The sequence below is a fragment of the Cicer arietinum genome, chromosome 8, assembly GCF_000331145.2.
Source record: "Cicer arietinum cultivar CDC Frontier isolate Library 1 chromosome 8, Cicar.CDCFrontier_v2.0, whole genome shotgun sequence".
Taxonomy (NCBI): Eukaryota; Viridiplantae; Streptophyta; class Magnoliopsida; order Fabales; family Fabaceae; genus Cicer; species Cicer arietinum.
The window spans coordinates 99,618-111,172 of NC_021167.2; positions in this window are offsets into that span (position 1 = coordinate 99,618).

The window sequence follows — 11,555 nt, forward strand, 5'->3', positions numbered from 1 at the left end:
TTTGTTTTGATAATTTTATTTTATTATTTTTCGATTCGATCATCTAATTTATATTCATTTTAACCATTAGTATTTAATAATTATTAAATTATGTATGTAAGTTTCATATTTTCTCAAACTATTTTCATTAAATATTAATATTTAATAGAAACACTACATCAAGTTGATTGTCCGAACTACTTTGCAGAAGTTAAAAACATTTATTATGTGGATGTACTTTTATTATATCGTTTTTAAAGTTATATATGTTACGAAATATTAATATCTAATGAAAACATCCTACTAAGTTGATCGTTCAAACTACTTTGCATATGAATGAATATAAATACATTAATTATATGAATAAACTCTTATTATCCCATTTTTAAGGTTATATGTGTCTTTAAATTGTCGTAGATATATATATATATATCATTTATAAGATTTGATAAATGTTTTTTGAATGATGAGTATGAGAGACATATTGTTGCATCATTTGATAAAGTTAAAAATGATTCAAAATTTTCAATTGAACTAATTAATGTTGAAATTGAGATAAATGAATAACAGGACAAATAAAATGTAACTTAAAAACTAAATCGGGATAAAATTAACTTAAAATACGTAACATTAATTGAGTTAAACTTAAAAGACTGTAAATAGATTTTTGTCATAAGAATTTCACACTGTCTCGGTCCCATCATCCGAATAAAAGTTTTGAAAAGACACAAATGTTAATATTTTGAACGCTATTTGATTTTCAAAGTAGTTTTGATCAATTATAAATTTTGATTAATGACTACGTCGTTAATACTATACATCTATAGGGTCGAGTATTTTAGATGCCTAAATTTTGTATTTTGTCCTATTAATGTGAGTGCTTCAAATTTGTTTGCAATTTTTTTAATTTTTTTTCATAGTTTTAACAACTTTAAATTTACGATGTACCGTATTATACCAATTAGAATGAATAAATGTATTTTTTTAGTAAAAAAATAAAATATCTATTGCAATCTCTTAACTTAATTTTAATAACAATTCAGTTTTTTAGTTTTTTATTTATTTGTTATTTTATTTAATTTTAAGTAACGATTTGATCGTTTATGTCTTAAAATGCCAACAATGTTATTTAAAATGCCAACAATGTTATTTATTTTTTATAGAAATGCATAAAATTTATCATGATTTTCAAATAAGTTAACTATCATCTTCAACAAAATCCATATTTTAATCAAATTCATAACTCAAATATTCAAACACACTCATATTTTCACCTCCAACAACAATATAAAATTATCAAATAAAAATCCGCATTTTAATATTTAGGTTAAAAATTTAATTTTGATAACGATAGAAAGAAGAAAAATATATTATCTTGGTAATTTGATGATCAAATTTTAAAGTGACTTTAATCACTATATTTTATAAGGTATTGTATTTGTGTCATATTTTGTGTTTTAATAAGATAACTCGTTTATTAATTAGTTGTGTTAATTGGAACACAACTCTTGACATGAACAATATATACGTACACGATGTATCGTTTATTTTTTTTTTAAAGAAAAAATTTAAAAAGTAATTAAAAATAAAAACATGTTTTTAACACAATATTCAAATTCGTGTCATTTATTACTTTGAATACTACATTATCCACTAAATTTCATGTTATTAATTACTTTTTAAATATATATCTCATCAACTACTAAAATACATCACATTAAACACTTTAAAATATTTTTTTAACCACTAAATCGCATTGCTCTAAAATGATTAATATCTTACATTTTAATATTTATGATATATATGTATTTATATATATATATATATATATTAAATAAATGGTTAATTATTTATTTTTTAGTAATTAATAAAGTATTATACATGCCTTAAAAAGATGTCTTAATAATATAAAAAAGTTAATTTTCATGTATAATTATGATAATCAATAGGCTAAATTACATTCGTGTCCTTTCACTTAATTTCAGGTAACGTTTTAGTCCTTTATCTTTTTCTTTCCCGATTTAGTCATTTATTCCTAATAATATCAAATAAAGTATGAAAATATGAGTTTATTTGAAGATTTGCGTTACAGATTTGATGAAATTTGTATTATATTGAAGAATATAATTAATTTTATGAGTTTTGATTGATTTTTTTTTTAAAAATTTTTGTTTAAAAAAGGATAACGTTGTTGAAATTTTAAAACATAAAATATCAAATTGTCATTTAAAATTAAAATAAAGGACTAAGTCGGGAAAAAAAAAAGATAAAGGACTAAAACGTTACCTAAAACTAAGTTAAGGGACCACAGATGTAATTTAGCCTAAACAATATTCATGTCAAATATTGTGTCTGTAATTTGTGTTCAAATATAATTTTTTATTAATATTAATTTTATTTTTTTTGGAATGGAAATAAATAAAATTGAATTACTTTTTGCGCATGCATCGGCGAGAGGGTTGAAGCGTGATCTGGATCTCTCATTGAATGTTCTCTACTACGTGCTACAACATTTTGCACCGTAAATTAATCAATTGGTTAAAAAAATTAATAGATAAATTAAATAATAAAATGCCTTAATCAGTTATATTAAAACCCAAAATAATCATTTAGGTGGTGGCTTATTTAAAAAGAAAAAAACACAAAGATGAAACTTATTTTCTCTAGTATTTGTGTGGTTTAGTTACTTTTCCTCACCTCGTGCTTACAAATCTACCGCTAAAACAAATTAGATAAAAAGTGTTAGTCTTTTTTAATTTTTTGGTTTAACAGTTAGTCATTATTTAGTAATTAAATATTATGGTTAGTGAATTTAGAAGATAATTTGTTAGGTCTCTAAATTTTGTTATATAAAGTGTCTTTTTCTCTTCTTCTTTTTTTAGGAAACAATTATTATGTAAAATTTTCATTTTCATTATGATGAGTATTCAATTTAACATGGTATCACTGAATCAACTCTGATTTTTTTCCCTCTTATTGAATCTGTTTCTTTCCCCCGAAATAAAAATAACAAAAATGATCAGAGCAAACAATTCCTCTTTCTTTTCTTTTATTTCAGTTTTGTTGTTGATTTCATGAAACTTCATTGTCGAATTCGTTTCTTTTTCTCGTTTTTCTTCTATATGGCCTCCGACTACGAACAATCTTTTTCGTCTTCCATGAATACCTCATAACATTAAGAACCTTCACCTCTTAATCCCAATCCGACTCTGAATCGCAGGTATCAACATGATATGTTAGATCCTTATTTCATTCTTGGTCGCGCTCCATGCTCGTTGCTCTCATTTCGAAAAATAAATTAGGGTATGTGACTGGTGTTCTTCCCCTCCTGCCAATATTGACCGCCTTTCAATCGCGTGGGATCGTTGCAACAATATGCTTATGTCTTGGATCACCAATTAATTGGAACGTGAAATTGCTCAAAGTGTCGCGTAGGTGGAATGTGTTTCTGAAATATGGGTTGAACTTCGTGAAAGGTATCATCAATGTGATATTTTTAGGATTTCTAATTTGCAAGAAGAAATTTATAGTCTTCGTCGATGTGATTCTTCAATTACTTCTTATTATACCAAACTAAAGCAATTGTGGCAAGAGCTAGAAAACTTTTGTCCTTTACCTTCTCGTTCTTGTAATGTGAAATGTTTGTGTGCCATAATTCCCAAGATTCGTGAATATGTGATTGAGATTATGTAATTCGTTTTCTCAAAGGTCTTAACGAGCAATACTCTGCATTTCGATCTCAAGTGATGTTAATGGATCCTTTTCCCATTATAAATAAGGTATTTTCTATGCTAGTACAACAAGAAATACATCTATTTCCTAATTATGAGGAGTCTCCTACCATTGCTGTCATTTCTAATCCTAATGGTGGTTTGCCCAAGGGTCGTGGTCGTGGTCGTGGTTCTCGCTATTGTACATACTATAATCGTCATGGTCATAATGCTAACAACTCTTCTAAGGTTTGTGCTGCTGATTCGGTTAACATTGATGATGACCAAAAGTCACAATCTCTCGATGAGCCTTCAAGTGATTTACATTATGGTTTCACACCTGAACAGCAAAAGGCTCTTCTTACCTTACTTCACCCTTCTTCAAGTGTCAACCATTTACTAAATTCGGCACAATCAAGTTCTTTTTCTTTTCCTCGTGTCTTTAATATCAATAATGCCACTTCCTGGATATTAGACATTAGAGCCACAAATCACGTATGTTTTACGGCTTCTTTGTCTAAATCCCTCAAACGTATTAATTTTGTTCATATTAAATTGTCTAATGGATGTACCATAATCACTAAACTTGTTGGAACCGTTTATTTCACGGCTGATTTTTATATGTGCGATGTTCTCTTTATTCCCGAGTTTTCTTGTAATCTTATCTATATTCCATGTTTGACAACTTCTCTTAATTGTAACTTGTTTTTTGATGCTCATAAGTGTTGGATACAAGACAATCTTACTTAGAAGAGGATTGGTACAACTGATCTTATTCATGGATTATACTTGTTGCCTGACCCCTATTTTCCTATTGTTGATTCCCTTTCCAATACTTGTAATTTTGGTAATTATTTAGCAAATGTCATAGGTTCTGCTTGTAATATTTGGCACCACCGCTTTGGTCACCCATCTATTGATACTTTGACTCATATTAATTAAAGTTTCCCTTTTGTTAACCTCCCTAGGTGTCATTCTCCTTGTGATGTTTGTTTCAATGCTAAGCATAAGAGGTTACTTTTTCCCAATAGTCATATTGTTGCTGATTTTTGTTTTGATTTGATTCATATGGATGTGTGTGGTGCTTTTTTTGTTCCGTCTATTTTTGGTTTCAAGTATTTTTTAACAGTTGTTGATGATAAGTCTCGTTTTTGTTGGATTTATCTCATGAAATTGAAGTCTGGAACCTCTTTTTTAGTTAAATCATTTGTTTTTATAGTCAAAACTCAGTTTGGTAAAACTGTGAAATGCATATGTTCTGACATTGGAAACGAATTTTCTCTTAAAGACTTTCACCAATCTCATGGGATTATCTATCGGACTTTGTGTGTAGAAACACATCAACAAAATGACATTGTTGAGCGTAAACATCAACACATCTTAACTATTGCACGTGCCATCATGTGTTCAATCACATTTGTCTATTAGATTTTGGGTCCATTCTATCATTCATTTAGTTTTTTTAATTAATAGGTTGCCATCTAAATTTCTTAAGTTTCACTCTCCATATCATGTTTTGTATGATCGTTTACCTGATATTTATGGGTTGAGAGTATTTGGTTGCTTGTGTTATACTTCTACTTTAAAGTCTAATATAAATAAATTTGACTTTTGTTCTCGCAAATGCATTAACCTAGGACATAAATCTGATACAAAAGACCATGTTCTTTTTTATTTAAACAATAAGGAGATTTTTGTTTCACGCGATGTTATATTATTTGAAAATGTTTTTCCTTTTCTTATTGTAAAACAAAACAAACAAGACATTGTTTTTCCTATAACTAGTCCTCCATCACATGACTTCGCCTTTGACATTCACACCACTTACAATAATGATATGCTTGCTCATTCTCCTATTTCTACTTCAGCTAATTCACTCACCATAAGGCCTCATTCGGACAATCTCATACCATCCTCTAGCCCTTCCATTTTGCCTTGTTCTGGTGTTTCCACCAACCCTATTAATCATGTCCCCAACCAGCCTTTCCCATCTATAATACCAACTAAAAAATCTGGTAGGAAAATTAACCCACTTTCATATCTCCAAGACTATCATTGTGAGTTACTAACAGGTACAACCTCTAAATTTGTTGGTTCTTCCATGCAACACTCAAGTACTATTTATCCTATTTCTAATTACACTTCTTATGATTATTTGTCATCACCTCATATAATTTTTTCTTTAACAATTTCCACAATTAAAGAGCCTTCTTGTTATTCTACTGCTATTAAAGATAAAAAATAGAGGTTGGCTATACAATATGAGCTTGATGCTCTCAATTGCAATGACACTTGGGAATTAACTACATTGCCTCCTAATAAGTCTATCATTGGTTGTAAATGGATTTTTTAGTTAAAGTTTAATGTTGATGGGTCTATCGAGCATTATAAAGCTCGACTTGTGGCCAAAGGCTTCAATCAAACTGAAGGCCTTGATTATTTAGAAACTTTTAGTCTTGTGTTAAAAATGACTACTTTACGTCTGTTGTTATCTGTTGCTGCTTCTAACAACTGATTTTTATTTCAATTAGACATTAACACCACTTTTCTCCATGGAGATTTGATTGAGGATGTTTACATGAAAATACCACCTAATCTTCGTGTTGTGAATAGAAATCTGGTTTGTAAACTCAAACGATCCCATTATGGGCTGACACAAGCAAGTCGTAAATGGAACTCTAAACTTTGCAACACTATGATTGAACTTGGCTTTATTCAATCCAAAACTAATTATTCCTTGTTTACAAAACATACATCTATTGGTTTTACTATTATATTAATTTATGTGGATGATCTCCTACTTGCAGGTGATGATATGAATGAAATCACATGTCTCAAATATGTCATACATTCAAATTTTAGTATTAAATATTTGAGTGTTCTTAAATATTTTATAGGCTTTGAGATTGTAAGGAGCTCTAAAGGCATTTCACTTTGCCAACACAAATACTCTTTAGATTTGTTGGAGGACACAGGTCTCTTGGCTTGCAAGCCTTCATCCACACCCATGGATCCCACCCTTAAATTACACACAACTTCTGGCGATCTCATTTTTGACCTTACTCACTTTCGTCGTTTAATTGGTAAATTGCTTTATTTAACTCATACGCGCCTTGATATTTCTTTTGCTGTTTGCATGGTTAAGTCAATTTATCTCCTCTCCTACTACTCTTCACTTGCAAGCAGCTTATTACCAGGAGCTCTAAAGACATTTCACTTTGCCAACACAAATACTATTTAGATTTGTTGGAGGACACATGTCTGTTGGCTTGCAAGCCTTCATCCACACCCATGGATCCTACCCTCAAATTACACACAACTTTTGGCGATCCTCTTTCTGACCTTACTCTTTTTCGTCGTTTAATTGGTAAATTGCTTTATTTAACGCATACGCACCCTAATATTTCTTTTGCTGTTTGAGTAAATTTATCCTCTCCTACTACTCTTCACTTGCAAGCAACTTACAATATCTTGCGTTATATCAAGACCAGTCCTGACCACAATTTATTTTACAATAGTTCCTCCTCTTTAAGTCTGAAAGGGTTTTGCGATTCCGATTGGGGGGCATGCTTGGATACTAGGAGATCTACTTATGGGTTCTGTTTTTACATTGGGTCCAATTTAATTTCATGGAAAAGCAATAAACAACCCACAGTATCTCCTTCATCCTCTGAAGCATAGTACCGTGCCCTTGCACATGCTACATGTGAATCACAATGTTTATTATATCTCCTTCATGACTTTCGTATTGATCATTCCACTCTTGTCCAGATTTTTTGTGACAATCAATCTGATATGCACATTGCTTCCAACCCTGTTTTTCATGAATGAACCAAACATAATGAGATGGATTGTCACATCGTCAGAGATAAGTTACAAGTTGGTGTCATTCATTTGCTTCCTATTCCCACGACTAACCAGATTGCAAATTTTTTTACCAAACCTTTGCATTTTGGTCCTTTCACTTTCAAACTAGGATTACTTGACATCCATTATAGTTTGAGGGGGGTGTTAGACTTTCCTAACTTTCTGTTTTAACATTTAGTTATTATTTAGTAATTAAACGTTATGATTAGTAAATTTAGAGGAAAGTTTGTTAGGTTTCCAAACTTTGTTATGTAAAGTGTCTTTCTTTCTTGTTCTTTTTTTAGGAAACAATCATTATATAAAATTTTCATTTTCATCGTGATGAGCAATAAACAAAAAGAGTATTTAGTTTAACAAAGAGTGTGTTTGGTTCCTAGTTACAAAATAGATTCTCAGGGATGTAGGATTGAAAATATTTATTCCTATGATTGGTTATAAAAGCATTAAAAAATATTCCCAACAATAAATTATTCTAAGGACATGGATATAACCACGTTCATGGACATCTTATACCGATAGAGAAAGACGTCAATGTTTTATTCCAGACAGTTTAGCACTGTAACACGTAGTGGTCCGCCTCCATTGTCATCATGAGCGATCGCTCGATGGCTGGCTCCCTTCTCACTCCCCCTTCACACTCGACCCGAGCAACCGTTGCTGCCGCGAAGCTATTACATGTTAGGCTAGCTCCGATCCGGTCTCCTCATATTTTTCTTGAATTTGACTATTATAGAGTTAGAAAGTCATAAAGTGAGAAAAATAATGATTGATTTTATAATTATTTATAATTGAATGTTGATATTACTCATATGTGTTCATCTTTCACTTGATTAGACTCATTTATCAGTCTAAATAATAAAGTAAGTAATATCAACTATTAATATATAAATTAACTGTTGATACTATATATATAGGTACCATTTATCACAAGTAATTATAATATAAAATTTGATTTGTTCACTTAACTAACTTTTTACTTTAAAAGAGTCAAATATATTTTATGATGATGTTTATTGTATTATTTTTCACTTACTTATTTCCTCTCATAATAAATGTCATTATAATAAAAAAAATTGTGTGAAAATAAATATAATCCTCAATTTTCAATATAATTATAATTATTTTTTCCTATACTACTATTCAATTACAAAACATTATTGTATATATTAATAATAATAAAAAATTAAAAAAATTATCTATTTATTTTAATTATTACATTTGTTAGTACATTCTTAAACAATGGTGCTCCCAAATTGTCGAAAAGGCAATTCCATACCTATAAACATCTTCACGAGTAAATATCGTAATTTTTCTCGATCAAACCTAGGCACTGAAGGGGAAGAAATAGTATGACCTTCAACATTCATTGCATCCAATGTTCTCTTCCTCTGGTTAAACTCGTTATTGGGGTTTTTCTTACATCCCTTTGAATGTTGTATCATTGAACTCGTCTCATTATCACACTTGAGCTTCTTGCTACAATTATTGCAAATAGATGTCCCATCCAAGTTAGGATCTACTGTGAAATCATTCCAAACAAACGATTGGTTTTTACGACCTTTGGTTCTAGGTGGTAACATAATAGTTGTGTTCGAGACAATTGGTGGAGGAGAAACAAACAAATCTACTGTCTCAGATTGATCACCCATCTTGATGTAATGTTACAGGTTGCTGCAATAATAATGAAGATAGTTAATGAACTTAAAATGTTCAAGGTACAAATCCACATGCATAATTCAAACTAATGTTCAAGGTGTAAAGAACCAACACTCTTCCTTATTCTATGAATCAAACTATTGTATTTTTGAAAGCCAAAGCTTTAAAAACCGTAATTACAATGATCTCATATGAACTTGCCAAGTGCCTATTTTTGTTGGTATTAAGCACTTAATTGAATTTACAGTATATCAAATAGTGTCAAATATTGGTTTCAAATATTTTAAATATAATTTAATCGACCAATTTAGACATGTATCTAAACACATAGAGGAACAGAAAAGTGGATGCTCACTCCTAAAAAACATAATATACCAGAAGCTCCGGTCCAATAGTGGAAAATGGCAATTTGATAATGAAAAATGGAACGAATAATGCTATCAAAAACTATAATTTGTTAGTGTTTTTAACACATTATGAGCAAACAATAATGGATAGATGAACAATCACCAAAAAGAATACCAAAAATAATCGAATATTTTTTGTCCAATCCACCTAGTTTGAATAAAATATTAGATTGGTTGCTGTAAACTAGAATACAATAAAAAAAAAACCAAAAAATTGAATGGTTGAATTACAGTGCTGTAAGCTAAAATATAATTAAAAAAAAACCAAAAAATCGAAGGGTTGAATCAACGTTCACTCTTTTTTCTTCTCAAATATGGAATTTTAAGCTAGCCCAATAATTTATGCTGACCCGAATTTATTGGATTTGCATACAGAGTTTCCCTCCCCTAATCTAAGTTATGCACTATAAAAAATTTAACCACATATATTTGAGTAGAAAAAAACTTAAAATATTCAAATATAATCAATGGATTGCTCAATATTTATCCTTTGGACAATATATTAAAGCTCTAAACTATTTTATAAATTAGCAGCAGTAACAAAAAAGCAGAAATGCAAAATTGCAACAAACCTCAAAGAGAGAATTGTACAAACTTGAAATGCAGTAGCCAAACACAATTATGCAGTAAAAATTAGCAACAAAAATTAACAAGAAAAGGATGAGAAGAATTGTACAACCAATATTTGATCTCGGAGTTCAGTTCAATAAGGATCTACATTCTCTCACCAATATAGTTAATTTTAGCCATAACCAAAATGAATTTCAAAATAAGTATACTTGATTTTTATATTAAATGTTATAAAGTAATTAATAGAACAAGTTTATTTGGAAGTGAAAGTAATATTTACTTGTAAGAGGTTTTTGAAAACCTCTTTGAACATTACATTTGTGGTAGTTGCATCAGTTCACTTGCTTTTCTATTTTGCAACTTATCCTCACTTGCTATCTTCACGAGCTTTTTCAACATCAATAGAGTGCAATATGTTTGGGGAGAATGAAAGTGCAATTTGGGGTTAAAGGGTAGATTGGAAGATGACATTCATGATTGGAACTTGTTAATTTTATTCAATAAAATGGGATAGCTGCCAGATTATGTCATATGCTCTAAGGTTAGGTACTTATATTTTGATGGGTCTTTAACATAAAATTGGTATACTCTTACAACTCCTATCCCCACTCTTTTCAATAGAGTGCAAAATCATTAATAAGGATATGGTCGTTGAGAACATTCATTTTCAAAGTAATTAAAAGCAAGCTCAATAAAACTAACACATCTTTCATTTTTATTGTCGCTACCATAATCTAATAACACCCTTTTGTGTAATTCCTCTAATACAAACATAGGAATTTGATTTTCAAGCAACAATAAATCCCTTTGTGTGATTATGTAGATCTATGATGTAGTAAACATGTAATCATTTTTCTGTTCAGATTGATTAGATTTTATTATCGTAATAAAGGGATGTAATCAACTTTCCCTTTATTATCTCAACGGGTTTCTTCGAAGCCATGGCGATTTGCCATTGACTATTCTCCGAAGAAACTAAGAAGAATAAACAACAGAAAAAACTTAGTAAGGATGAATAGAAACGAACCAAATGTGTTAAACGTTGGAGAAAGAAGGAAGGAAGGTGCTTCAAAGATGGAATGTCGGTTTGCCGGAAGGAAAGATTGTCGGGAAACGCGGCTGGAAAATGCTTTTGAGGGTTTTGGGGATTTAGGGTTCTGAGATTGGAATTTGGGAATTGAGTGGATAAAATCTGGTTTAAATCCAAATCTAAAAATAAAATGTGGGTGGTTATCCAACCGGTTTTAAATAAACCGATTTATATGCATATTATTTTAACCGGTTATTAAAAATGGTTTTGGATCCGGTTTTGGATTTGAGTCTCAAAACCGGTTTTTTTGAACAGCCCTAACTACTAGGCATATAT